This window comes from Callithrix jacchus, chromosome 14, assembly GCF_049354715.1.
Source record: "Callithrix jacchus isolate 240 chromosome 14, calJac240_pri, whole genome shotgun sequence".
Classification (NCBI taxonomy): Eukaryota; Metazoa; Chordata; class Mammalia; order Primates; family Cebidae; genus Callithrix; species Callithrix jacchus.
Genome location: NC_133515.1, coordinates 48,452,407 through 48,480,274, shown reverse-complemented (window position 1 = coordinate 48,480,274; position 27,868 = coordinate 48,452,407). Strand labels below are relative to the sequence as shown.

The window sequence follows — 27,868 nt, the reverse complement described above, 5'->3', positions numbered from 1 at the left end:
GATAGGAATTGCATTAAATTTGTAGATTGCTTTGTGCAGTATGGACATTTTAACAATATTGATTCTTTCAATCCATGATCATGGAATATGCTTCCTTTTTTGTGTGTCTTATTCAATTTATTTTATCAGTGTTTTGTAGTTTTCATTATAGATATCTTTCACTTCTTTGGTTAATTCCAAGGTATTTAATTTTATGCATGGCTATTGTAAATGGGATTACTTTTTTAAATTTGTTTTTCAGATTGCTCACTGTTGGCCTTTATAAATGCTACTGATTTTTTTTTTTTCTTTTTGAGACAGGGTCTGGCTCTGTTGCCCAGGCTAGAATGCAGTGGTATGATCTTGACTCACTGCAACCTCCACTTCTTGGGCTCAAGCCATCCTGCCACCTCAGCCTCCCTAGCAGCTGGGAACACAGGCATGTGCCACCATGCCTGGCTAATTTTTTGTACTTTTTATAGAGATGGGTTTCCTCATGTTGCTCAGACTGGTCTTGAATTCCTGAGCTCAAGGGATCCATCCACCTCAGCCTAATAAAGTGCTGGGATTATAGGCATGAGCCACCACTCCTGGCTCTGTGTAGATTTTGTATCCTGTAACTTTACTAAATTTGTTTATCAGTTCTAATAGATGTGTGTGTGTGTGCACGTGTGTGTGTGCTGTTGTTAGGTTTTTCCAAATATAAGATCATAACAGCTGTAAACAAGGATAATTTCACTTTTTCCTTTCAAATTTGGATGCCTTTCATTTTGCTCTCATGTCTGATTGCCCTAAGCTAGGACTTCCAGTACTAAGTTGAATAATAGTGGTAAAGGTGGGCATTTTTGTTGTGTTCCAGATCATGGAGGAAAGGCTTTTATTTTTCCCCATTCAGAATGATACTAGCTGTGGGTCCCTGCTAATGTTTTAAGTGTGTATCTTTTTAGACTTTTTCTGTATAGAGAGTATACATTTTAATAAAAATAGGATCATGCTAAACATACTCCTCTGTAGCCCCTTAAAAGAAAAACAACTTGCCAGGCGTGCTGGCTCATGCCTGTAATCCCAGCACTTTGGGAGGCCGAGGCAGGTGGATCACGAGGTCAAGAGATCCAGACCATCCTGGCCAACATGGTGAAACCCTGTCTCTACTAAAAGAAAAAAGAAAAAAAAGAAAAAAAGAAAAACAACTCAGTGATAATATGCAGAGGTCTTAAATGTTTTCTAGAAAGCAGCTATGACTTGATACCATTCTCTTTAGTCTTAATACCACAGATATATAGAGCTTTTCACAAATGTGAAAATAGTTTTAAATAAATTATTTTATTATTTTGTGCCCCTCCGCCATATTCCATCTAAACTTCTGCAAATAGTGAACCTATTTGCGTAACTGATTTTCTTTACCAACTAAATAATGAATTCCTGGAGGGGTGGGGAATAACTATCTATCAAATAAACAAGTTTTATACCCACATAATTGTGTCTGTCAGAATGCCTAGTGCATATAAAGTACTCAATAAGTATTTATAGAATGAACAAAAATATGCTTGTATAGTTTTTGTTTTGTCATGACTACACTTGTTCTGTTGGTAAATTTGCACTACTGTTTCCATTGAAATTCTCGTTTCAAGCTAGTTAAGATCACACAATGATTAAGATCACAAGAGAAAGAAAGAAACATTATCATTAGTGCAGCATCATGTGCCTCATCATTATAAACCCTTTAAAGGTTCTGCCTGCTAGTTCTAGATGTGAATTTTAAGCACTGCAGTTTTACCCAAACCCAGACAGCTCAAAGATAAGTGGAAATTTTATCAGATATTCTAATATTTCAATAAACCTGATATTTTTGGTGAGCTGATTTTAAAAATTCAGGTAGCAGACCAAATGTTTAATTTTTATTTTGATACTTGCCATCACATAATCTCCACTTTCCTATCTCTTCTTCCTCATTTCCATTTCCCCCTAAACCAGCTGCAGACCAGCAGCTGTCCACACACACCACTTCACACAAGCTGCCCTTTGGTCAGGTCACTTCATCTGACTGCCAAATCTGCCAGTCTTTCTTTAGTCCTTGGCTTGTCACTTAATAGGGCTGACCCCTTCTACTATCTTGAAACTCTTTCTTCAGTGACTTCTATAACCCCAGCTTCTGGTTCCTCTTTACCCCTCCATTCATTGATTTTATTCAGCAAAAAATTTAACTGAGTACTGGTGTTAGGTGTTATAGTAAAGGTATGCAATCATATTAATAAAGCTAGTATCTATTGAGTGCCTTACCTAGGCAATGATTTAAAAATAACACTTTACATGTTTACATGTGCAAACTACTTTAATCTCAATAGAGCAAGGGACAGCAAACCTTTTCTTTAAGGGCCAGATAGTAAATATTTTCAGCTCTACAGGCCATATGGTCTGTGTTGCAACCACTGAATTCAACCTTTGTAGCATGAACATGGTCATAGATAATACATAAACGAAGGAGTGTGGCCGTGTACCAATAAAACTTTATAAAACAGGTGGCTCAGTTTGGTCAGGAGCTGTAGATTGCCAACCTCTGCAATAGAATTTATCTAAGTTCCACCAGGGCAGGAATTTTTGTCATTTCAATATGTAAAAATAAATGCTTAGTCAATACTTAGTGAATGAATGCTCTCCTTCTAAGATACAAACTATTGGAATCCCCATTTTATAAATAAGGCAACCAAAGCACAGAGGTTAAGTAGATGCCCAATATTACCAACTCAAGTGACAAATCCAGGATCAAAACCCACATAGTTTGGCATTAGAGCTTGTATTCTTAATCACTGTACTGTAGAGTGTACACAGAGAAGATGGTCAACAGTAAGGTTGGAAGTGGAGTGAGAGCTGGGAGAGGTAATTTTAACTGGGTCTTGAAGAATGAAGAATTCACCAGGAAGAAAAGTAGAGGAGGTGGAGAGGCTTTGCATTCTAGCACGTGGAAACTGCAGGTATAAGAAACAGATGTCTGATACAAAATGGTATTATGAGCACATTGACAATAAAGGAAAAAAGTTGCTTAGGGAATACACTCAATTTTCAGCAAATCACATGTTTGGACACAGGGTTTGAGGTAGAGAGTGGCAGAGATGGGCTAAAGAAGTATGACGGGGGCCTTGTGTGACATGTGGACGAATTTGGATTTTAACTTGGTGGCAGATGGGCTGTTTTGAGCATGGGAAAGAATGACCATATTTGCATTTTAGGTCAATTTTTAAAATTACATTTTATTTTAAAATTAGATGATACATGCATATTGTACAGCCTTCAAAAGCTGAAAAGGTCTTCCTGCTTGTTTCCATTACCCAGTTCAGTCTTCCAAAGGTACCCGCTGTTTCCAGTTAGAAAGACAACTTTTGGCTGGGCGCGGTGGCTCACGCCTGTAATCCCAGCACTTTGGGAAGCTGAGGTGGGCGAATCACCTGAGGTCGGGAGTTCGAGACCAGCCTGACCAAAATGGAGAAACCCCAACTCCATTAAAAATGCAAAACATTAGCTGGGCATGGTGATGCACGCCTGTAATCCCAGCTACTCTGGAGGCTGGGGCAGGAGAATTGCTTGAACCTGGGAGGTGGAGGTTGCAGTGAGCAGAGATCGTGCCATTTCACTCCAGCCTGGGCAACAAAAGCAAAACTCCATCTCAAAAAAAGAAAAAAAGAAAAAGAAAGATGACTTTCATTATAAGGTGAAGAATGGATCAGTCCTGGTGAGCTGGAAGTCTTTCAGTCAGCCCTGGGCATACCAATCTCTTGATGGAAGTTCACAGCTCTGAGATGTCTCCATCTTCCAGTAATTCCTGCCTCCCTCACCACTTCCGGCCTTGAGATGGTATCTCAGTCACTAGCCTGGAGGGCTGTGCTATCCCCATAGTTTCCCTCCCCATACATTCTCACATTCTAAATGGGGTTAATACTGCCTCTAAAGGAGTGAAAATTGGTTTGGGGGAGCAAAACAATTTGAAAATGGTTTGTGGGCCTCCCAAACTCAATCCCACTCACCAAAATTTTGTCAAGGGAAATAAAAATTTTTCTCTTTAGGATGAAGTAAGGAGATAATGACAAAAGGTTGAGCAACACTGCCATATACCTTTGTAAATAGTTCCTTGATTAGATACCTTTCAAATGACTCAGGTTGAATGTGCACCTGTTTCCGCCCAGGTACCTAACTGATCCAGGAGGTGATAGAATTCAGAGGCTTGGATGGATGGTGGTGACCCGTGTGGTCCTAAAGAAGAGGTGGCATGACATCTTGGGAATAAGTGTGGACTGCTGGGATTAGATCCTGGCTCTGCCATTTACTATTGGCTGTTTGACTAACCCCTCTTTGCTTCTGCAAAGAGGGGGATAACAGTGGTACCTGTCTCCTGGCTTTGCTCAGGATATTGCTCAGCATGTTATCTTTTGTTCAAAGAGCCAGGTGGTAGAGCATCAAAGGAGGAGGGAGTGTTGCAGGAGATTGGAAGAGTTAAAGGTTTAGAAGTAGGATTGAAGAATGTGGAGAATGCCAATACCACTTCCCATGCCCATGGGTTGCGGGGAATAGGAAAATGAGTAGCATCCTTTCTAGAATTCAGCCAGGGAATCATGTTCCTTAGGGATTACAGTTACTTTTCAGTTAAGGCAAGGAATGAGCTAGAAGGTTAAAAGTGGAAAGAAGTTAATTTACAATCGAATGAAGGTTCCAGGACACAGAGGAAAGATCTGGGAAGGAAGAAGGTGTAAGGTAGAGAGGAAGCCCAGAGTAGGATAGCAGATTGGAGATTAGGATAAAGAAGAGACCTAGGGAGGCAGGAGCACCGCACAAGACAGCTCAGGCTGAGCAGAGCAGGAGGTGGTGAACTATGGCCGGATCTAGCCAGCTGCTTATTTTTGTAGAGCTCACAAACTAAGAATAGTTTTTACATTTTAAGTGAGTTTTTAAAAATGAATATGAGAATATTTCATGATACATGAAAATGATATGGAGTTCAGTGTCAGTGTCCATAAAGTTTTATTGGATCGTAGCCATGCGCACTCATTTCCACATTGTCTGTGGCTGCATTCCCACTATAACGGAAGAACGGAGTAGTTGCAACAGAGATTATATGGCCCACACAGTGGAAAACATTGGCCCTATCTGCCCTTTTATAGAAGTTTGTTGGCCAAGGCACAGTGGTTCATGCCTGTAATCCCAGTACTTTGGGAGGCTGAGATGGGCAGATTGCTTGAGCTTAGGAGTTTAACACCAACCTGGGCAACATGGCAAAACCCCATCTCTAAAAAAAAAAATCGAGGCATGTTGGCCTGCACACTTGTAGTCCTAGCTACTCAGGTGGCTGAGGTAGGAGGATAGTTTGAGCCCAGGAGGTAGAAGTTGTAGTGAGCCTTGTGTTCATGCCATTGTATTCTATCCTGTCTCAAAAAAAAAAAAAAAAAAAAAAAATTGCTGGCCCCTGCTCTAGCACATCATTCATAGTCTGCAATATGAATGGCACCTCCAGAAGTTGTGTAACACAGATGACCTGGCTCTTGGAGCACTCACTTTGGATGGTGATAAAGGATTACAGTGAGGAAAAGAATGGATGGAATTAAATGGCCTCAAGGCTCTTTTTGGAATGTGGGTACAAAGTTATTTTGTTAGAACAAAGCAAGGCTGTCAGCCTGGATTCAAGCCTCTTGGCTGGTGAAGAACTAGGTGTGGTAGACACTTCTGGTTGCCCACACAATTTTTGTTTCTCATTTTGTTCCTTATTAACAGAGGCTGATTTTATCAAGGTAGCAATGTACCCTGTTAAAAATAATAATCTCAATAAGAAAAGTACCCAAAGAATGATGGGAATACATCAACAGGACACAGAGCCAGCTTATAGCTGTTCCTAATTACCAATCTGGGACAATTCCATGTTAAAATAAATTATGATAGTAATGAATTGTAACCCATCAAATAGAATAAAAATCTGTGCGTCCATATGGAAATACATTAATAAATGGAGAAAGGAAAGCTTTCCATATGATACAAGGCAAAATAATACATATAGAAGGAAAGACAGAATTAGAAAATGACCATCTTATTATTTCAGGCAAGAATTATCAATGGATGCCAAAACTAGTGGGTGAAAGTTTGATGAGAAACATGATATGTATATAGTTTCAAAGCCTCTCCACACAGATTCTTAAAATTTCAAAGGGTAAAATAAGGACTTTATAGTACAAAAATCTGACAGGTACCTACCTTACCACCTTAACCAAGTGATCAAAGCTAATATCATTAGTAACAGAACAAGTCAAAATAGGATACCCTCTGTTATGATGCATTGGGAAGTATACAGCATCACTTCTGTGGTATTCTAGCCAAAACTACCTAACCTGAATCATGAGGAACTGTCAGACAAACCCAAATAAGGGATGTTCTGCAAAGTAACTGGTCTTTGGTTTTCAAAAATACCAACAACATGAAAGGCAAAGACAGATTGAGGAACCATTTCATATTAAAGTAGACTAAAGCAACATGGCAACAAAATGCGATGTGTGGTCCTGGATAGGTTCCTGGATCAGAGAAAAAGCTTTTTCTTTGCTATAAAGGACATTAGTGGGATGACTGGCAAAAGGCTGTGGATTAAATAATAGCATTGTATCAATGTTAATATTCTGATTTTGATCATTGTACTGTGGTTATGTAAGAGAAAGTCTTTATTTTTAGGAAGCACACACCAAACTAGAAGTAAATGAGCATCATGGATGCATGAGAGAGAAAAAAAAATGATAAAGTAATTTTGGTAAATGTTAGTATTGAGAAATTTGGGTGAAAAATATACAGGAATCATTAGCCAGGCATGGTGGCGCATTCCTATAGTCCAAGGGAGGCTGAGGCAGGAGAATTGCTTGAACCTGGGAGGCAGAGATCGGGCCACTGCACTCCAGCCTAGGCAATAAGAGCGAAATTCTGCTTCAAAAAATAAAAAGGGAGAGACTTGGCTAATGCCTTTTGCCCTTTGTCCTTCCCCTTCCTGCTTGGAAGAAGAGCTTAGTATCTGGATATGGAGCAACCATCTATGATTATGAGGACAGAAGGAGTAGGAAGTAGCACGGGTCTTGGTGGCTTCTTTGGACACCTGGACTGCCTGCCTCTGGATAAGAAATCTGTTAGTCCACTGTAGTTACATTTATAGTCAAATCCAACTCCAACTGAGCTAGACCGTCTAAGTCTCCCAATGGTGTTTACAGTTTTGAGTTTGTGTGGCTTGACTCCTCAATCCTCTTCACAGACAGCTACTTCTGCCTGCCCCTCACATGTGGGTGTTCTGCAAGTTTGGGTCCTTGGCCTTCTCCTCCCTCTACGGTCTACAAGGCCTTATCCACTCCCAATTACCATTTAGACTCTGTGATTCTAAATAACCATCTTCACCTAGAATTTTCTCCTGATTTGCAGACTGCATATCCAGCTACCTACTGGATATCTGTGCCTATGGTCCATATTCACTTCAACAATTACAAAGCTAAATTGCCTTTTCAGCTACACACACACAATCACACACACATCCAGCCCACAACCTAACCACTTTCCCAAGCCAGAAATGCAGGAGTCATCATCCTCTCTTCTTCCTACTTTCTTACCCCCTACATGCAATTAGTCATCTAGATCTTGATGACTCTACCTCCTAAGTAGTTTCTGAATCCATCTCCTCTTCTCTGTTCCCATCAGGTAGATGCCTCATCATCTGTCACTGTTATTTTTTGTTAACCTTTTAAACAGTTTCCCTGGCTCTGTCCTTTGTTCCCCTAACACAAACTGCTATCCATTGTTTTCTAAAATGCAAATATGATCACCATACTCTCCTATGTAAAAATTTCCTACCATTTCAGCTGCTAATGGTAGTAGCCCCCCTCACAACACTCCAATTCCTACTGTAGCATAACAATGCTCATAGGATAACCTCTTGGCTGCCCTTCTGTGCCATGTCTCAATGAGGGAAGGACTGTTGACTGCCCCTGGCTGGTTTATTGTATTCTTAGGAGGCAAATTCTCCCAAGTCTCTGTAAGCCAGTGATCTTCCTTTGGCCCCAACCTTCTCTTACCTATAGCAAGTTTTACCTCACTTTATTCCATGTCAAAAGACCTGCAGTGTTCTTTTACTTGTCACAAAAATAAATTTTATACATTGATCAAAATGAAGTATTTGAGCCACTGTGTGTGATAAGTGAGGGTTGAACACTGCCTGAATCCAAAAAACACCATTCATATAGGTGACATTTTAATCAGGTTGTGGTAGCCCAGGTAGGCAAGCTCCAGGGATGTTTATAACACAACCTGGCCCCACATTATAAGTCTCCTGTCTTGGCTACTTTTGAGTTAAGCAATCCTGGGCTCCCGGGACTGATTCCTCCATTCCCTGAGGCAAGCTGCTAGGGTTTGTGTGGAATGTATGATTAAGAATCTTCAATCATGGAGCAGGAAACAAGGGTACCCAGCCTTGAGGTACCAGCCATTCACTTTTCCCTCAATAACTTTCCCCCTTCTGTTCTAGCAATGTACTTAAAAAAATAAAATGGAACCTACTAAAGGCAGAGTAGGACATTCCTCCTATGAGCAGCGTTAGACAGCCTCCTAGAGTTTCTATGGTATTTATTACACTATAGTACAATTATGTGTTTACATGTCTGTTTCCCTGTGTTTGGTTTCTTTTAATAGCATCCAAATGCAAATCTTGCCTTTTTTTGGTATGTGCCTCTGGCAGCATGTAATAGAACCTGATATAGAGAGTAATCAATAAGTATCTATTGATTGATTAAATGAATTGATTTCTTTTCTTACTTTTCTTTTCTTTTCTTTTTTTTTTTTAGGTTCCAGGTAGAGTGTAATGAAAAGAGCCTGGACCCTGGTACTATTCCCAGTTCCTCTGCTAATTTGCTATGTGAACATAGTCTCTCAGTAGATCGTTCACTCATCAATGAAGTGGAGTTGGTACCACCCACTTTGGAAGAATTGTTTTGAAGATTAAAAGAGTTACTGATCATTTATCCATTCAATTGTAGGGATATACTGAATGCTTCTTACAAGCCAGGCACTGTGGTAGGTACTAAGGCTATAGAATTGCCTTTTTCTCATAAAACTTTTCAATCTAGCAGGAAAGACAAGTAATTAAACAATTATCTATAATAACATATAGTGAAAATTGGAATAGGGGAAGAACAAAGTGCTATGGGAACATACAACAGAGGGCCCACTTAATCGAGGGGTTAGGAAGGACATCCCCAAATGGTATGAAAGAATTGTAAAGTACTATACTCATGTCAGGTAGGATGCTATTACTATAGATGAAACTGCCCTTGAGTTCATAGGAGGAAGCCATCACACTGTGGAGAGTGAGGCTTCCTGGAAAAATGGAATGCAGAGCTGGACCCAACTTCCTTTGATGTTGCTGACCGATCTTCATCAGGAAGATGTTCCATTCAAACAGTGTTGCCAGGATCAGAGATGGATCTGTCTTCATCTGTCCATACCCCAACTTACCTTGTTGCTGTAAGAAACTGAGCCCTCCAGTCCAATAATACAAACCACAGAGAAGGAAAAGCTGAAGGGAAATCTAAAATGTCAGTGATGTTTCTAGGCAAGACATCCATGGAAATCTGACTTCTGCTTTCAAATGCATCTGGAATCCAACCACTTCTCATGACCTCCTTTGTAACCTCCTGTCTAGACCACTCTCATTGGTCACTAGGTTGCAGTGACCTTCAAATTGGTCTTTCTGTTTCCACCCATGCCCTCTTAGAATTTCTCCACCCACATTCCAGCTCCAAATTTGCATTCCCACTTTGGGCACATTGAGGTGAAGAAGACCAGTGATTTGCCAAGGAAAGAAGGGCTTATCTGAGAGTGTCAGGAAGGAAGTGTATGCTCCCTTAGAGGATGAGAAAACGGGTAGGGGTTGCCCACCTACTCCTCAGTGTCAACCTATAGTAGGTAAATAAACAGCAAATAAGTCTTCCTCTGTTGTTTTTGTATTAAAGGATTTTTAGATAAGTCACTGCTCATTCACCCTTTTCCAGTCTCCCCTCCTCCACATTTCCCAGACATTCCCTAAGTTGTGTCCTGGCACAAACATCCCATCTCTCTGCCCCCTCATCCCTTTCCCAGCCTTTTCCTGACTCACCCTTCACAGTGTCTTCCAGCAGTGCACAAACATCCTCTTGTCTATCAAAGTCAACTTCCAAACAGTTATTTTGGTGTGCCAGACCGGAGGAAGGAGCAGGGGAGCCAGCACCATCTTTAGTCAGCCCCTGAGTATGCTGAATGGACACTCAGCATGGGTCTGCAGGGAGGATTGTTAACTTGACCCAGGCTCCAGGCAGGGCTGCATCCTGCAAGGATGATCTGTTTCAGGTTGTGGCATTTTTCAAATAACAGCAAGGCAAGGGACATAGACACCATCCTTTCCAAACCTTCATTTTTTTCTTCTCCTAATTTTTATTCTGAAAATGTTTCAAACCTACAGTTTAGCTGAAAGAAAAACCTCACAAAATTTATATATTTTTCACCTAGATTCAGCAGTTGTGAACATTTGCTTTCTCTGTCTCCCTTTTTTTTCTCTCTTCCTCTTTCAAGATAGTTGTCTGCCTGTCTGTGTATATATGTATTCATCCATTTCTATAAACACACACACAATGTGATGAACCCTTTGAAAGTAAATTGCAGAGAACTTGACATGTCATCTTAAACACTCTAACATATATTTCCTAAGAATAAGGCTATCATTTTTCCTATGTACTGCAATATGATTATCACATTCAAAAGATTTAACATTAGTACAATACTACTACTATCTAAAATACAATCCAGACTTTTCTAGTTGTCCTGAAAATGTCTTTGAACACTCCCCCTGCCATTCTCAAATCCAATTAAGGATCAAAAATATCTTCTTTTAACCTAAAAACTTCCAGGGCAATACCACATTTGTGAGAGGCAATATGGTTCCCAGAAACAGGGCTTTATAGCTATATATAACTGGGTTCAAATGTCAGGTTTTTCCCAGCTATGTGACCATGGACAAATTACTTCATTTTCTCACCTCAGTGTCTTCATATAATGGAAATGCTGTTACCCAGTCTAAAGATTTTGTAATGATGAAGAATAATGTAGTTTTCATGCTTGTCAAGTAGTAGGCACTCAGGACAAGCCGCTCCTCTGAAAAGAGAAGCAGAGAAAGGAACTCAGTTGGGTTATATAAATAGCTGAAAACTTGTGTTGCAGTAGCTAAACAAATAAAACTATTTCCCCTGCTCAACGTAAGCCTGTAGCAAATGCCTCTTGCATATTGAAATACAAACTTTGTGGGGCAGGGATTTCCTCTGTTTCATTCAATGTTTTGTTCCTAGTATTTGAAACATAGCTCATTAGACAACTTTTGAATGAATGAATGAACAAGTGAATAAGTACATCTTGCCAGGTAAGTTACCACTTTTATGTAACTCAAAAATACCATTCTTCACTCCCTTTTCTAGAGTCGACTTCCTCTGACCTAAGGTGGTGTATCTGCCTGTTACTGCCACAGTTGTTCTAACAAATTATTCTGAAATTCAGTTACTTAAAACAACAATTCTTTATTTTTATGCTCACAGGTCTACAGGTTGGGCTACAACTTGGACTGAGCTAAGCTAGCTCTTGGCTTTGGGCTGCAAGCTCCAGGTTGGATTTAGCTATGTTTCTTATGTCCCTCACCCTCCTTGGACCAGTGACATGTAATCTCTTCCTTGTGTCTCATTCTGGGGCCCAAGGTGAAGGGTGCAGGTGTGTGGGTGTGGAATGGTCTCTCTAAGCTGAGTTGACTTTTAGGTTTCCCTCATCACACAGCTGCAGCATGAATAGTCATTCCCCTAACAATTTCAATGGGTGATTTATTAACTTACTAGACACAGGCATAGACATACTCTTCACATTCCCTTCCCAAAGACAAACACGATTTCTTAGAGGCATTATAAGCTACTAGGATAAGAAGGGAGTGATGCACCTTTTAATGGATATTCTCTCACTTCCTGAACTTTCTGGAAGGGACTTGACCAAATTCTTGGCCAATAACGCTTGTTCTCAGTTTTCATGAAGATAAGAACAGGGAGTGGTTAATTCTCTAAGTTAAACCTGTGTAAAAAATCATGGTAGGATGAAGAAAATTTAGTGTGACTACAACAAACCTTTACAGTTCTACTTCAGCCCTCCATTCGCATCCTGGCTTCCTCGTGCCACCCAATACCTCTGTATCTTAACGCAGATGACTTTGCAGCTGAGACCATCAGACAGGAAACAAAACACTGCAGCCTATCTGTGCATGCCCCATCTGCCATCTTGTCCATATCGCCATTTACCTTTGCTTTCTTCCATTTTTCTGTCCTAGGCTAACCCTGACATCTCTGCTGAAATACCATTCCAGATTTTCAATATAGCAAATAACTCCCAATCTCTCTTCTATCTTCACTCTCTTTCTCACCGATTACTTATTTCTTTGGCCATTTAAGCCTCTTCCCTCTGAAAGGAAAACAAAACAAAACAAACCTTAAAGAAGAAAACTAGCCAGGCATGGTAGCTCATGCCTGTAATCTCAGCTACTAGGGAGGCTAAAGTGGGAGGATTGCTTGAGCCCAGGAGTTTGAGGCTGCAGTGAACCATGATTGCTCCAGCCTGGAGTGACAGAGTGAGACCCCCTGTCTCCAAAAAATAAATAAAAATTTTAAATCTCATATTTGATCTTGTCTCTCCCTCTGGATTTGGCCATACAGAGTTGTCAATGGGAATCTAACTAAAAAAGGAAGAGGACTCCTGTGGGAAATAGTAGTATTTGGGAAATAAAGCTAGTTGAGGAAGATGTCAGATAATGAGACAAATCTATTATTGTTTGATGGTGAAGGAAACAACCAACAAAGAATTAGATCTAACACATGGGTTCAGGAAGGTTGCTGGTCAATGTATAAAAATTAATAGCATTTATCTATATAAGCAATAACCACCTTATAATGTATTTAAGATATGAGAGGCTGGGTGCAATGGCTCAGGCCTGTAATCCCAGCACTTTGGGAGGCCAACGTGGGAGGACCCCTTGAGCCCAGGAGTTCAAGACTAGCCTCGGCTACATGATGAGACACTGTCTCTATAAGAAAAGGAAAAAGAGAGAGAGGAAAGAAGGAAATGAAAGGAAGAAAGGAAAGAAAGAAGCAAGAAAGAAAAAGGAAAGAGGCAGAGGGAGAGAGAAGGGGAGTGAAAAAGAAAGCAAAATTATTTTAAAAATACAAGAACATTCAAAATAGTCATCAAAGCCCATAAAGTATGTAGGAATTAGCCTAACCACAGTGTTGTGAGATGAATTATGGTCCTGGTCCTCCAAATTTCACATGTTGAAGTCTCCTAACCCCAATACCTCAGAATGTGTCTATATGTGGAGGTAGAGTTTTTACAGAGGCAATTAAGTTAATATGAGGTCATTAGGGTGAGCCCTGCTCCAATATGACTGGTGTCCTTATAAGAAGAAGTGGCTAGGTATGCCGGGTGCTGTGGCTCACGCCTGTAATCCCAGCTCTTAGAGAGGCAGAGGCGGGAGAATAGCTTGAGCCCAGGAGTTCGAGACCTGCCTGGCAATATAGTGAGACCCCGTTCTCCACAAAAAAAAGGAAAACAACAAAAGAAGTGGCTAGGTACACAGACACACACAGAAGACCATGTGAAGACTCAGGGAGAAGACAGTCATTTATGCCAAGGAGAGGGGCCTCAGAAGAAACCAACCCTGCCAGCACCTTGACCTTGAACTTTCAGCCTCCAGAACTGTAAGAAAATACATTTCTACTGTTTAAGCCACCCAGCCTGTGGTATTTTGGTGTGGCAGTCCCGGAAAACTAATATATCAAGAATATACAAGACTTCTGTTGATACAGGTTTGAAAACTCTCAGCAAGCTGCTTCTTTTTCCCGTTGCTTGTCCTCCCTTCCTGTACAATTTGGTCCTTAGCCATTAGATGGGGCAGAGCAAGGTGGACTTCTGGTGGGCTTGCGGATGGGAGCTAGTGACATAGTGAACCAAACAAGAAAAGGTAAAGGATGTAGAAGAGCTGTGTTCTGTAAAGAGTGGGATGGAAGCCCAAGGTATTGATGTTATGGATGAGCTTTGGGAAATGGCTTCCTAGTTTCCTTTTAAATTCTCCTTGACTAGAGCTGGCTGGAGTCTGGGATGCAGAACATGAGCATCCATATGAAAACCACCAGCAGCTATGCAGGTGGTCTGAGCTTGGCCTATGGGGGCCTCACAAGCCCCAGCCTCAGCTACAGACTGGGCTCCAGCTGTGTCTCTGGCATGGGCTCCAGCATCTTCAGTCGCACAAGCTCCACCAGTGCCGTGGTTGTGAATAAGATTGAAGTCGGCATTGGGAAGCTGGTGTCTGAGTCCTCTGACATCCTGCTCAAGTGAACAACTGCGGCAGCCCCTTCCAGCCTGCCCCTCCTGTGGCTACCCCAGAGTTCATGAGGGAGGCTGCTTGCAGGGGAGCACAGGGAACAGGAGACCCACCTGAGGCTCAGCCCTGGCCCTCAGCCCATCCGCAGGGGAGTTTACTGCCTGGGGACCCCCCTTGCCCATGCCTCCAGCTACAAAACAATTCAGCTGCTTTTTTTTTTCTTTTCCCCAAAATAAAACCTCAGCTGGCTCTGCCAACTGCCAAAAAAAAAAAAAAAAAAAAAAAAAAAAATTCTTCTCGACTAAAAGATAAGGGCACTTATAGGTTGCATAATCTCCCCTCCTTCCTTTCTTCTGGTGGCAATAATACAAGTGAAAGTGCATTTCTTCCGGCACTGACTTTCCCTATTTTCCCTTTGTTACAATGAAGGGAGCCTTCTCATTCAATTTGGAGCTGTGTTCCTGTCACTCTAAACAAAGTAAATTGTTTTCCTTCCCTGTAAGCAGGGGCCATTTGGGGAAGGGGCATTTGGCTTGAACTTGGAGAAGGAAGCAGCCACCCAGGCATTCTATCTTGTACTTGAAATGCCATTGTCAATGATCATTACTAATATTTATTGAGCACTTACCATGGTGTCAACACTGTTTGAAGCATATCACATATATTAACTCGTTGAGTCTGCCAACCATCCTATGAGATGTGGTAGTGTTAATATCAAGCCTTTTTTAGGGATAGGAAAAGCTAGGTACAGAAAGATTAAGTAACTGGCCTAAGGTCTCTCACTGGTAGCTAGGTATAGAAGCAGAATTGGAACCTGGGAAGCCTGACTCCCAGGCCTAGGCTGGAGTTTACTACACTGTACTCTTCCTGGTATTTAGACCCTGCACTGGGGATTTACTTCTCAAAGTGTGTGTGTGTGTGTGTGTGTGTGTGTGTGTGTGTGTGCATGCGTGCAACCATCTAAATCCAGAAGTTGGTAGGAAAATCTGTTTTCAGTCATTCACGTTGCCTTATAAATTAGATTCTCAGATGATTTCATGTCCACTTGAGAGTAGATTACCAAGACATTAGAAGTTTTGATATTGAGGAGAATGTATTTCACACACAAAACTAACGTTTACTAGGCACCAACTGGGATTTGACAAATGTTTTATAGAACCCTCCCAATGGCCTTGCAGCATAAGAATTAATTACTTTACTTTTATGTTTGAAGGAATTGGGTGTCTCAGCCATTGGAGCCCAAATCTGTTCCCTGGGCATTCTCAATGGCTTCTTGAGGTCCTCTCACACATGGCTGGCTGGGAAGACACGGAGGATGTCTGGAGGGGAGTGACAGGATGCTAAAGCCAGACGTCATAGTTTTGTGCAGCTCTGGGTCTAGGAAACACAGCTGGTTTAATTCAGTGATAATAATTGGGGCAGGCCAGTGCCTTCCCACCTCTCATGGACTTTTGTGTCAGGGTGGAAGATGGGTATGTAGCAATATGTTTTGTAATTGTAATTTAGTGCCGCAGGCCTCCTGAAACCTTCCCCTCCCAAGCAGGGGCATTTTAATAGTCGACGACAGAGAAGAGAATTAGAGCTAATTTATAACTTTAAAATATTGTATTGCCTTTCCTATTTGCCTCAGTCTTTCAAATACAAATATCCCAAATGCATCAATATCTATGCCTCTTGAATCTGAAATCTACGACCCGCCACCCCCTACACAGACTATTATTCATTTTGTGAATTAACTTTATTTGCTGTGCATTTCAGCTTAGTCTGGAAACCTCTTTGCTTAGGATTGCCAGCTTCGGCTTTTTTCCAGCGGTCTAAAGAAGAGGTGGTTCTGGCAGGTGCAAGCTCTCTGATGTTTCAGCCTATGACTATGTGAACTGAAGTCATGGTCTATTTGCATTTCTGGATTTAGGAACAGATGGTAGTTATGAACTAACTGACTATCTGACAGAGAGGCCCCACTGGAAGCAGATCCAGGCTCTACTGTGCAGTTATCAGTTGGTCTAACTCTTCTTTCAGAAAATATTCTCTCTGGAGGAGAGGCCTCAAATTGCAGATCCCCATTGAAAAGGTAAGGTACAACCCTCCTTTTGTAGGCACCCCCCAAAATAACTTTCAACAGGCTATGACTTGTTATATTAGTTCTGTAATTTTATTTTCCAAATGATGCTTGTCTTTGAAGCTTGGCTAGGGGAACTGTAGCTAAGATTACATGGGGTCCAATGTTTTCTGACAATACTTCCTTAGATTTACATGACTTTTATTTTATTTTATTATTTTTTCTCCCGACCCTGCTCCCCAATGACTTTTAAAATATATATATATTTTTTTGATCTCTTAAAATCTCTGACAGAGAATATTGGGATTTTCCATCCTGCCATTTGTTTACCATTTGATATAAGTAATGAGCACCTCTTATTTGTCAGGCCCTGCATTGGTGCTGGGGAAGACACAGCAGTGCACAGAAACCAACTAGCCTCCAATTGCAAAAAATTTCATAGCCCAGTGAGGAGGGAGACATTAATCTGAGGATCACACAATGCAACTACAAAATGTGCTAAGGAGGCAAGGGTCTGGTGCTAGAAGAGTGTGCAATTTGATATAGTCTGAGAGGTCAGGGGATGGATGTGTAAGCTAATAAAAGGAACAGCCTGTGCAAAAGCCCTGGACTGTCTTTGGTACCACGGATTGGCCAGTTAGGGAGAGGAGAGAAAGGGAGGGGTGGGTGGTAGAGCTGAGACTGGAGAGGCAAGAAGTGCCAGACCATGAGGCTTTTGCAACATGTAGCCCCCAGGCCCCATCCACAAAGATTCTAATTCAATTGGGAGAGGGGGAACTAGATATGGGTAGTTTTTTAAGTTCCTGAGATAAAGCAGCCAGGGTTAAGAATCATTATCCTGGCCGGGTGTGGTGGCTCATGCCTATACTCCCAGCACTTTGGGAGGCCGAGGTGGGTGGATCACCTGAGGTCAAGAGTTCAAGACCAGCCTGGACATCATGGTAAAACCCCATCTTTAAAAAAAAAAAGAAAAGAAAAAGAATCATTATCCTGGACTTATTTTGGTCTGTATTCTAAGAGCTGTGGGAAACCTCTGAATTGTTTATAGCAGGAGAAAAATTCAGATGTACATTTTTTGTGTCCTCCAGATGCCTGCACATATATATATACCAAAAATTACTGAGGTGGGTCCAGAAATCTGTATAATGCAGATGAAGGATAATATCAGAAGCACTGCCAACCTGAGCATTGTTTGATCAAGTAGGAAGTAAATAGATAAACCCAAAAAGTAGACCACTAAGATTATCTCATTTCAATTTTCTTTTCTTTTCTTTTAGACAAGGGCTTGCTCTGTTTCCCAGGCTGTAGAGCAATTGCTCTACAGCTTCGAACTTCCTGGGTTCGGGTGATCCTCCCGCCTCAGCTTTGTGAATAGCTGGGACTATAGACGCATGCCACCATGCCTGGCTAACTTTTTTTTTTTTTTTTTTTTTTTTGAGAGGAGCTTTCACCATGTTGGTCAGACTGGTCTCAAACTCCTGACCTCAGGTAATCCACTCACCTTGGCCTCCCAAAGTGTTGGGATTACAAGCATGAGCCACAGCGCCCGGCCTAATTTTTTAATTTTAATTTTAATTTTTTTTGTAGAGATGGGTTTTCACTATATTTCTCAGGCTGGTATCAAACTCCTGGGCTTGAGTGATCCTCCTGCCTTGGCCTCCCAAAGTGTTGGGATTATAGGTGTGAATCACTGTGCCTTGTCTTCGGTTTCGTATTTTTTTTTGCTTTAACTTTCTGCTGTTACTTCCAATCCTCCCATTCTTGCTCAGACCCTCCACTTGGAGTGATAAAGAAGGCCTAGTTGTATGTATGCCTCTGACTATACCCTGTGGCTTCAAAACTTGGAAAACTTGGTTTATAATGAGGGAGTTTCCAAAAAGCACTACTTTCAGCAACAGCACACTTCATATTTACTGTGCACAATGGGCAGAGTAAATGAAAGAAATTATTTTGATACATGAGTGAGCCAGAGTATGCTATATATAGGCCCGTGAACAAGAAGATAGCATTCATACTTGAGAAAGTGTCTTTTAGAAAGGATGTGTTCAGGATTTTCTCTCCTTAAACTGCCAGATTCCCAGAGACCAGACCTAACACTTACCTCCACATCACCCATTTATTCAAATTCCTGAAACATCAATGATTCCAAAGTAAATTAACCAGACATTTTGCTGATTTCTGCAATATTGGACACTTTAGATAGGATTCTTTGCATCTTCAGAGCACTAGTTACACTGTAAACTCTCTAGAGTGATAAGGAGGAACCAAGGGCACCGAATGCTTTCTTCTTTTTGTAGATAAGGAAACAGTGGTTAACTGACTTCCTTGGATGGCTTTTTAGAAGGGGTGTCAGAGCCAAGAAGGGAAGTCAGAGACTCAGGGCTTCAGCACACGGCTCTGGCCATTTGGCCTGGTAGGCATTCATCTTTAAAGGCCTGGAAGCCGAGTCACGGCACCGAAAAAAAAAAAAAAAAAGACCTGAAGATGGTGAGCTTCTTTGAATGACTTGTCAGACAGATGGAGTGATGGCTTCCAGCCATGGAACTCACTGATTGTAGATGGCCATCAGGATTAAAAGTTCTATTTGCAGGTCTCTCCCATCAGGTTGCTTTTTGTGTGTTTTATCCCCCCTAGTACGGATCCTAACTGGCTTGGTTGACTTGGATAATGACATTCATCCTCTGTTCCCTGGGGCGTTAAGATAACATAGGGGTAAAGGTGTGGGCACTAGGCCAGAGCATAAGCTCAGGAATGGTGCTAGCCAAGAGCAATTTCTGTTGACTTATCTAGAAATCATGACCTAGCATCCATTAGGATGCCTGTGTATTTTTCTAGGGCAACAAGTTGGCCAAATAGCCATACAAACCTGCTTCCTTCCTATTTCCATTTTCTTGCTATGTTGTTCCATCCACTAGGGATGAATGAAATATCGTCTCAAATGGATCTCTAAATAAATAAAAACAGTAGGAGGAGGACTCAAGATGGCACTGTGAGAACAACCCAGGATTGAAGCTCTCGCTGGATGAGCGGAGAGGGTGAGTTGGGGAAGCATTTCCAGACGGATCTTAGTTGCCCACAGAACGGGGAAATTCCCAGGTATAAAAGAGACGCGGGATGCCAGGCAGAGGTCTTGGCTGGTGCAGCCGGCAGCCGGTGCGGCTCCGGCCCGCGCCGGAGCGCAGAGGCGCTCACAGCGCTCCATACAAAAGCGCACTGTTACGGGTGCCCTGTTGAACCGGCAAACTGAGACCCGAGAGGGCTGAACTTGAGACTGAATGGGTCCTGAACTGTGACCCAGCCCAGGAAATCCCAGGGACTCAGTGTTTGGGGGAGCGCAGTGCGGCAAACAAAAACGGGGATTCCAAACGCTCCCGGTGAATAGGTTTTTTTTAAAGCACAGCTCCGTGGGGGAGGGGCATCAGCTATTACCGAGGCAATCAGCCCCTACTGAGGTACACGCCCATTGCTGACGCAGCCTGCCATTGCCGAGGCAACCCGGTACAACAGAGAGACTCCGCCACAGGGCGTAGCCCGTGGCAACAGGGCGGAGACCACAGCAGAAGGGCAGAGCCTGCAGCAAAAGGGCGAACCTCACACCAGCAGGGTGGAGCCTCGGCAGGCAAAAAGTGACTAGACTGCCTCCTAGCTGGGCAGGACAGCGAGGCGGACACTCACAAGGAAAGCCCAAACCCGCCCCCAGACAGAGCATCTGAGAAAAAAAGGGGTTTTCTTACGAGTTAGGTTGCAGCAGAACTAAACATAGCAGCCTAGCAGCCCTGAATGAACAACGGAGCTCACAGCTCAGCACTTGAGCTCCTACAAAGTACAGACTGTCTCCTCAAGCAACTCCCTGACCCCTGTATATCCATAAGACTGACATTTGGCAGACATCATCCTGGGACAAAGATAGCAGAAAAAGAAACTGGTAGCATCCCTCGCTGTTCCGCAGCCGCTATAGGTACACCCCAGACAAGCAGGGCCTGGAGTGGACCTCAGCAGTCATACAGCGAAGGGGCTAGACTGGTAGAAGGAAAACCAAGTAACAGAAATACTCCATCATCAACAATCTGGGTGTCCACTCAGAGATCCAATCGAAAAGTCAGCAACTACACAGACGACAGGTGGATAAATCCACAAAGATGGGAAGAAACCAGTGCAAAAAGGAGGAAAACACCCAAAACCAGAACACCTCGCCGCCTAGAAAGGACCAAAACTCCTCACCAGCAAGGGAACAAAGCTGGATGGAGAATGACTGTGACAAAATGACAGAATTAGACTTCAGAAGGTGGATAATGAGAAACTTTTGTGAGCTAAAAGAACATGTTTTAAATCAATGCAAAGAAACTAAGAACCTTGAAAAAAGATTTGAGGAAATGATAACAAGAATGGATACCTTAGAGAGGAATATGAATGAATTAAAGGAGCTGAAAAACACAATATGAAGAACTTCGCGAAACATGCACAAGTTTCAATAGCCGAATTGACCAAGCAGAAGAAAGAATATCAGAAGTCGAGGATCAACTCAATGAAATAAAACGAGAAACCAAGATCAGAGAAAAAAGCGCAAAAAGGAATGAACAAAGTCTCCAAGAAATGTGGGACTATGTGAAGAGACCTAACCTACGTCTGATAGGCGTACCAGAATGTGACGAAGAGAATGAATCCAAGCTGGAAAATACTCTTCAGGACATTATCCAGGAAAATTTCCCCCACCTAGCAAGACAGGCCAACACTCTATTGCAGGAAGTACAGAGAACACCACAAAGATATTCCGCAAGAAGAGCAACCCCAAGGCACATAATCGTCAGATTCAACAAGGTTGAAATAAAGGAGAAAATACTAAGGGCAGCCAGAAAGAAAGGTTGGGTCATCCACAAAGGGAAGCCCATCAGACTCACAGCAGATCTCTTGGCAGAAACTCTACAAGCCAGAAGAGAGTGGGGGCCAATATTCAACATCCTTAAAGAAAAGAACTTTCAACCCAGAATTTCATATCCAGCCAAACTGAGCTTCATACGTGAAGGAAAAATAAAATCCTTTGCGAACAAGCAAGTACTCAGAGATTTTGTCACCACCAGCCCTGCTTTACAAGAGCTCCTGAAAGAGGCACTACACATAGAAAGGAACAACCAGTACCAGCCATTCCAAAATCACACTAAATGCTAAAGAGCATCAACATAATGAAGAATCTACAAAAACTAACGGGCAAAACAGCCAGCTAGCATCAAAATGGCAGTATCAAATTCACACATAACAATATTAACCCTAAATGTAAATGGACTAAATGCACCAATCAAAAGACACATGCTGGCAAATTGGATAAAAATCCAAAACCCATCAGTGTGCTGTATCCAGGAAACCCATCTCACATGCAAGGATATACAAAGGCTCAAAATAAAGGGATGGAGGAAGATTTACCAAGCAAATGGAGAGCAAAAAAAAGCAGGAGTTGCAATCCTCATCTCTGATAAAATAGACTTTAAAGCAACAAAGATCAAAAGAGACAAAGAAGGCCATTACATAATGGTAAAAGGATCGATACAACAAGAAGAGCTAACGATCCTAAACATATATGGACCCAATACAGGAGCACCCAGATACATAAGGCAAGTTCTTAATGACTTACAAAGAGACTTAGACTCCCACACAATAATAGTGGGAGACTTTAACACTCCACTGTCAATATTAGACAGATCAACCAGACAGAAAATCAACAAGGATATCCAGGGCTTGAACTCAGACCTGGAGCAAGCAAACCTGATAGACATTTACAGAACTCTCCACCCCAAATCCACAGAATATACATTCTTCTCAGCACCACATCATACCTACTCTAAAATTGACCACATAATTGGAAGTAAAGCACTGCTCAGCAAATGCAAAACAACTGAAATCATAACAAACACCCTCTCAGACCATAGTGCAATCAAGTTAGAACTCAGAATTCAGAAACCAACCCAGAACCGCACAGCTTCATGGAAACTGAACAACTGGCTCCTGAATGTTGACTGGGTAAACAATGAAATGAAGGCAGAAATAAAGAAGTTCTTCGAAACCAATGAGAATGAAGACACAACATGCCAGAATCTCTGGGACACATTTAAAGCAGTCTCTAGAGGAAAGTATATAGCAATAAGTGCCCATATGAGAAGAATGGAGAGATCCAAAATTGACACCCTATCGTCAAAATTGAAAGAGCTAGAGGAGCAAGATCAAAAAAACTCAAAACCCAGCAGAAGACAAGAAGTAACTAAGATCAGAGCTGAACTGAAGGAGATTGAGACACGAAAAACCCTCCAAAAAATCAATAAATCCAAGAGCTGGTTTTTTGAAAAGATCAACAAAATAGACAGACCACTAGCCAGATTGATTAAAAAGAAAAGAGAGAACAACCAAATAGATGCAATAAAAAATGATAAAGGGGAAATCACCACAGATTCCACAGAAATTCAAACCATCATCAGAGAATATTACAAACAACTCTATGCACATAAACTAGTAAACCTGGAAGAAATGGATAAATTCCTGGACTCCTGTGTCCTCCCAAGCCTAAACCAGGAGGAAGCTGAAACTATGAATAGACCAATAACAAGGTCAGAAGTCGAGGCAGCAATTAAGAGCCTACCACACAAAAAAAGCCCAGGTCCAGACGGGTTCACAGCCAAATTCTACCAGACACACAAAGAGGAGCTGGTACCATTTCTTCTGAAACTATTCCAAATAATCCAAAAAGAAGGAATCCCACCCAAATCATTCTACGAGACCAATATCATCCTGATACCAAAACCCGGCAGAGACCCAACAAGAAAAGAAAACTTCAGGCCAATATCCATGATGAACATAGATGCAAAAATCTTCAATAAAATATTGGCAAGGCGATTGCAACAGCAAATCAAAAAATGTATTCATCATGATCAAATAGGATTCATCCCGGGGATGCAAGGCTGGTTCAACATACGCAAGTCTATAAATGTAATTCACCACATAAACAGAACCAAAAACAAAAACCACATGATTATCTCAATTGATGCAGAGAAGGCATTTGACAAAATTCAACAGCCCTTTATGCTAAAAACCCTCAATAAACTCGGTATCGATGGAACGTATCTCAAAGTAATAAAAGCTATTTATGACAAACCAACAGCCAATATCATACTTAATGGGCAAAAACTGGAAGCATTCCCTTTGAAATCCGGCACTAGACAAGGATGCCCTCTCTCACCACTCCTATTCAATATAGTACTGGAAGTTCTAGCCACAGCAATCAGGCAAGAAAAAGAAATAAAGGGTATTCAAATAGGAAAGGTGGAAGCCAAATTGTCTGTATTTGCAGACGACATGATAGTATACCTAGAAGACCCCATCGCCTCAGCCCAAAAACTCCTGAAACTGATAAGCAACTTCAGCAAAGTCTCAGGATATAAAATCAATGTGCAAAAATCACCAGCCTTCCTCTACACCAATAACAGACTTAAAGAGAGCCAAATCAAGAACGAACTGCCATTCACAATTGCTACAAAAAGAATAAAATACCTTGGAATACAACTCACAAGGAATGTAAGGGACCTCTTCAGGGAAAACTACAAACCACTGCTCAACGAAATCAGAGAGGACACAAACAGATGGAGAAACATTCCATGTTCATGGTTAGGAAGAATTAATATCATGAAAATGGCTATACTGCCCAAAGTAATTTACAGAATCAATGCTCTACCCATCAAGCTACCATTGACTTTCTTCACAGAACTGGAAAAAGCCACCATGAACTTCATATGGAACCAAAAGAGAGCCTGCATAGCCAAGTCAATTCTAAGCAAAAAGAACACAGCGGGGGGCATCACAGTACCAGATTTCAAACTATACTACAAGGCTACAGTAATCAAAACAGCATGGTACTGGTACCAAAACAGAGATATAGATCAATGGAACAGAACAGAGGCATCAGAGGCAACACAACATATCTACAACCATACAATCTTTGATAAACCTGACAAAAACAAGCAATGGGGAAAGGATTCCCTGTTCAACGAATGGTGCTGGGAAAACTGGCTAGCCATGTGCAGAAAGCAGAAACTGGACCCCTTCCTGACACCTTACACCAAAATTAACTCCAGATGGATTAAAGACTTAAACATAAGACCCGGCACCATAAAAACCCTAGAAGGAAATCTAGGCAAAACCATTCAGGACATAGGAGTAGGCAAGGACTTCATGAACAAAACACCAAAAGCATTGGCAACAAAAGCCAAAATAGACAAATGGGACCTAATGAAACTCCACAGCTTCTGCACAGCAAAAGAAACAGTCTCTAGTGTGAATCGGCAACCAACAGAATGGGAAAAAATGTTTGCAGTTTACCCATCTGACAAAGGGCTGATATCCAGAATTTATAAAGAACTCAAACAGATTTACAAGAAAAAAACAAACAAGCCCATTCAAAAGTGGGCAAAGGATATGAACAGACACTTTATGAAAGAAGACATATATGAGGCCAACAATCATATGAAAAAATGCTCATCGTCATTGGTCATCAGAGAGATGCAAGTCAAAACCACATTGAGATACCATCTCACGCCAGTTAGAATGGCGATCATTAAAAAATCTGGAGACAACAGATGCTGGAGAGGATGTGGAGAAAAAGGAACACTTTTACACTGTTGGTGGGAGTGTAAATTAGTCCAACCATTGTGGAAGACGGTGTGGCGATTCCTCAAGGCCTTAGAAATAGAAATCCCATTTGACCCAGCAATCCCATTACTGGGTATATATCCAAAGGACTATAAATCGTTCTACTACAAGGACACATGCACACGAATGTTCATTGCAGCACTGTTTACAATAGCAAAGACCTGGAATCAACCCAAATGCCCATCGATGATAGACTGGATTGGGAAAATGTGGCACATATACACCATGGAATATTATGCAGCAATCAGAAATGATGAGCTTGTGTCGTTTGTAGGGACATGGATGAATCTGGAGAACATCATTCTCAGCAAACTGACACAAGAACAGAAAATGAAACACTGCATATTCTCACTCATAGGCGGGTGATGAAAAATGGGAACACATGGACACAGAGAGGGGAGTACTTAACACTGGGGTCCATAGCAGGGAAAAGGGGAGGGCCAGTGGGAGGGGGAGGTGGGGAGGGATTGCCTGGGGAGAAATGCCAAATGTGGGTGAAGGGGAGAAAGCAAACAAAGCACACTGCCATGTGTGTACCTATGCAACTGTATTGCATGCTCTGCATATGTACCCCAAAACCTAAAATGCAATAAAAAAAAGAAGAAGAAGAAAAAAAAAAGTAATAACATGAAGTTAAAAAAACAAAACAAAACAAAAAAAACAGTAATAGGAAATCCATGTAGTGCTTACGCTGTGCCCAGATCTCTTCAAGTGCCTTACATACATTCTTAACTCATTTAATCCTTACAATTACCCGCCCCTCCCTGCCCCACCCCGCCTCGCTGAGATAGGTACCATTACTATTCGTTTGTTACAGACAGAGGCACAGGGAGGTTAAGTTATTTGTTCAGGATCACACAACTAGTAAGCAACATAGCTGAAATTTGGATCCAGGCAGTTTGATTCCGGACTTGGTGTTCCCAGTTACTTTCCTAATTATCCTCTTTATAAAGAGTAAGTTAAAATGAAGTTCCATTAGGCTGATTAATGTGGAACTGTAAAAAAAAAATGAATAAATAAACTGAGATTCCAATCTTAACTTCACTATACATACACATATGCACAATAGGTTATCAAACCGACCACAGCAAAAAATTCATTTGGATGTTACCTACTAATAACTACAAAGTGCACTGCTTGAAGGGCAGGGGCCTCTAAGTCCTCCTTGTAGATGTAATACCTTACACTGTAGAAGCTCACTAAGTATACTTCCCTCGAATGTTACGCAAAAACATTTGGAAAACTGTGAAGTACTGTGAAAGATTACTACACATGTTTACACATACCTATATCTCTAACTAAGCCAAGCAGGATTACCTATATTAGTATCTCTACCATTTCCTTCTCTCTCTCTCTCTCCTCCGCGCCCCCCCCACTCTCTCTCCCTCTCTCTAATGCATGTGTTTTTGTTTGGATTTGTTTGTTTGGTTGGGTTTTTTTGAGATAAAGTCTTGCTCTGTCACCCAGGCTGAAGTGCAATGGCACCATCTCGGTTCACTGCAACCACTGCTTCTTGGGTGCAAGTGATTCTCCTACCTCAGCCTTCCAAGTAGCTGGGCCTACAGGCATGTGCCAATATGTCTGGCTAATTTTTTGTATTTTTAGTGGAGATGATATTTCACCATGTTGGCAGGGCTGATCTCAAACTCTTGACCTCAAGTGATTTACACTCCTCATCCTCCCAAAGTGCTGGAATTACAGGCATGATCCCAGCCTTATAATGCATGTTTTGTGCAGACATTCCTCGACCCACCAGGCTTTGCCAATTATTCCTTAGTTGCCCCTTATGGCAGACGTATGTAGCAGGATGTACCCGCAGTGGTGTCTGGCAAGTCTCAATTTGCTGATGTACTCCCCACTGCTCTTCCTTCCTCCCCTTTCTCACCAGCTTGGAATAGTCCATGCTTAAAAAATATAATTTAAACTTAAAAATTATATTCAGTGATTACAAAACAGTTAAATCACTTGAAAAGAATACCACTGTCATTACTGCATTAATTGGCAATGATTTGAAATATAAGGAACATGGAACTTTCATAGCATTTAAGAAAGGACTCATCAATATGGTTTCTTTTCAAACTTATGTTTCAAATGGAATTCCAGTATGTATATATATATATATGTACATATTTTTTTGGGACTGAGTCTTACTCTGTCACCCAGGCTAGAGTGTAGTGGCACAATTTTGGCTCATTGCAACCTCTGCCTCCTGGATTCAAGCAATCCTTGTGCCTCAGACTCCTGAGTAGCTAGGATTACAGGTATGTATCACCACACCTGGCTAATTTTTGTATTTTTAGTAGAGACGGGGTTTTGCTATGTTGGCCAGCTGGTCTTGAGCTCCTGGCCTCAAGTGATACACCTGCCGCAGCTTCCCAAAGGGCTGGGATTACGGGTGTGAGCCACCGTGCCCAGCTGGAATTCCAGTATTTATAAAATTAATTTTATAACCAAAATTAGAGCTGGGCACAATGGCTCATGCCTATAATCTGAGGACTTTGGGAGGCCAAGGCAGGAGATTGCTTGAGGACAGGACCTCAAGACCAGCCTGGGCTACCTAGTGAGACCCTGGCTCTATAAAATAAAATAATAATAATAATAACTAAAAAAGAAAAAAAATACCCAAATCCAGTTTTTATTGTTTATGCAGCCATTTGTAAGTAGATCAACCCATTTGTGAAGGAGCCATATTTTTGCTAGTACCTGGTATATGT

At 41.6% G+C, this 27,868-nt stretch overlaps 1 long non-coding RNA gene across 3 annotated transcripts in view; it reads left to right on the top strand.

Annotated features, from left to right (window-relative positions):
* The window catches only part of LOC144579280 (uncharacterized), a 53,676-nt gene that overhangs the window by 13,641 nt on the left and 12,167 nt on the right, over nucleotides 1–27,868 (top strand). For 2 of the 3 annotated variants that reach the window (XR_013526545.1, XR_013526543.1), the window contains exons 3-4: nucleotides 8,820–9,048; nucleotides 9,318–11,265. This is a non-coding gene — a long non-coding RNA (uncharacterized LOC144579280). Of the gene's footprint in view, nucleotides 1–8,819; nucleotides 9,049–9,317; nucleotides 11,266–27,868 lie in introns of those variants that run through there. The other variant, XR_013526544.1, reaches the window with a different exon arrangement.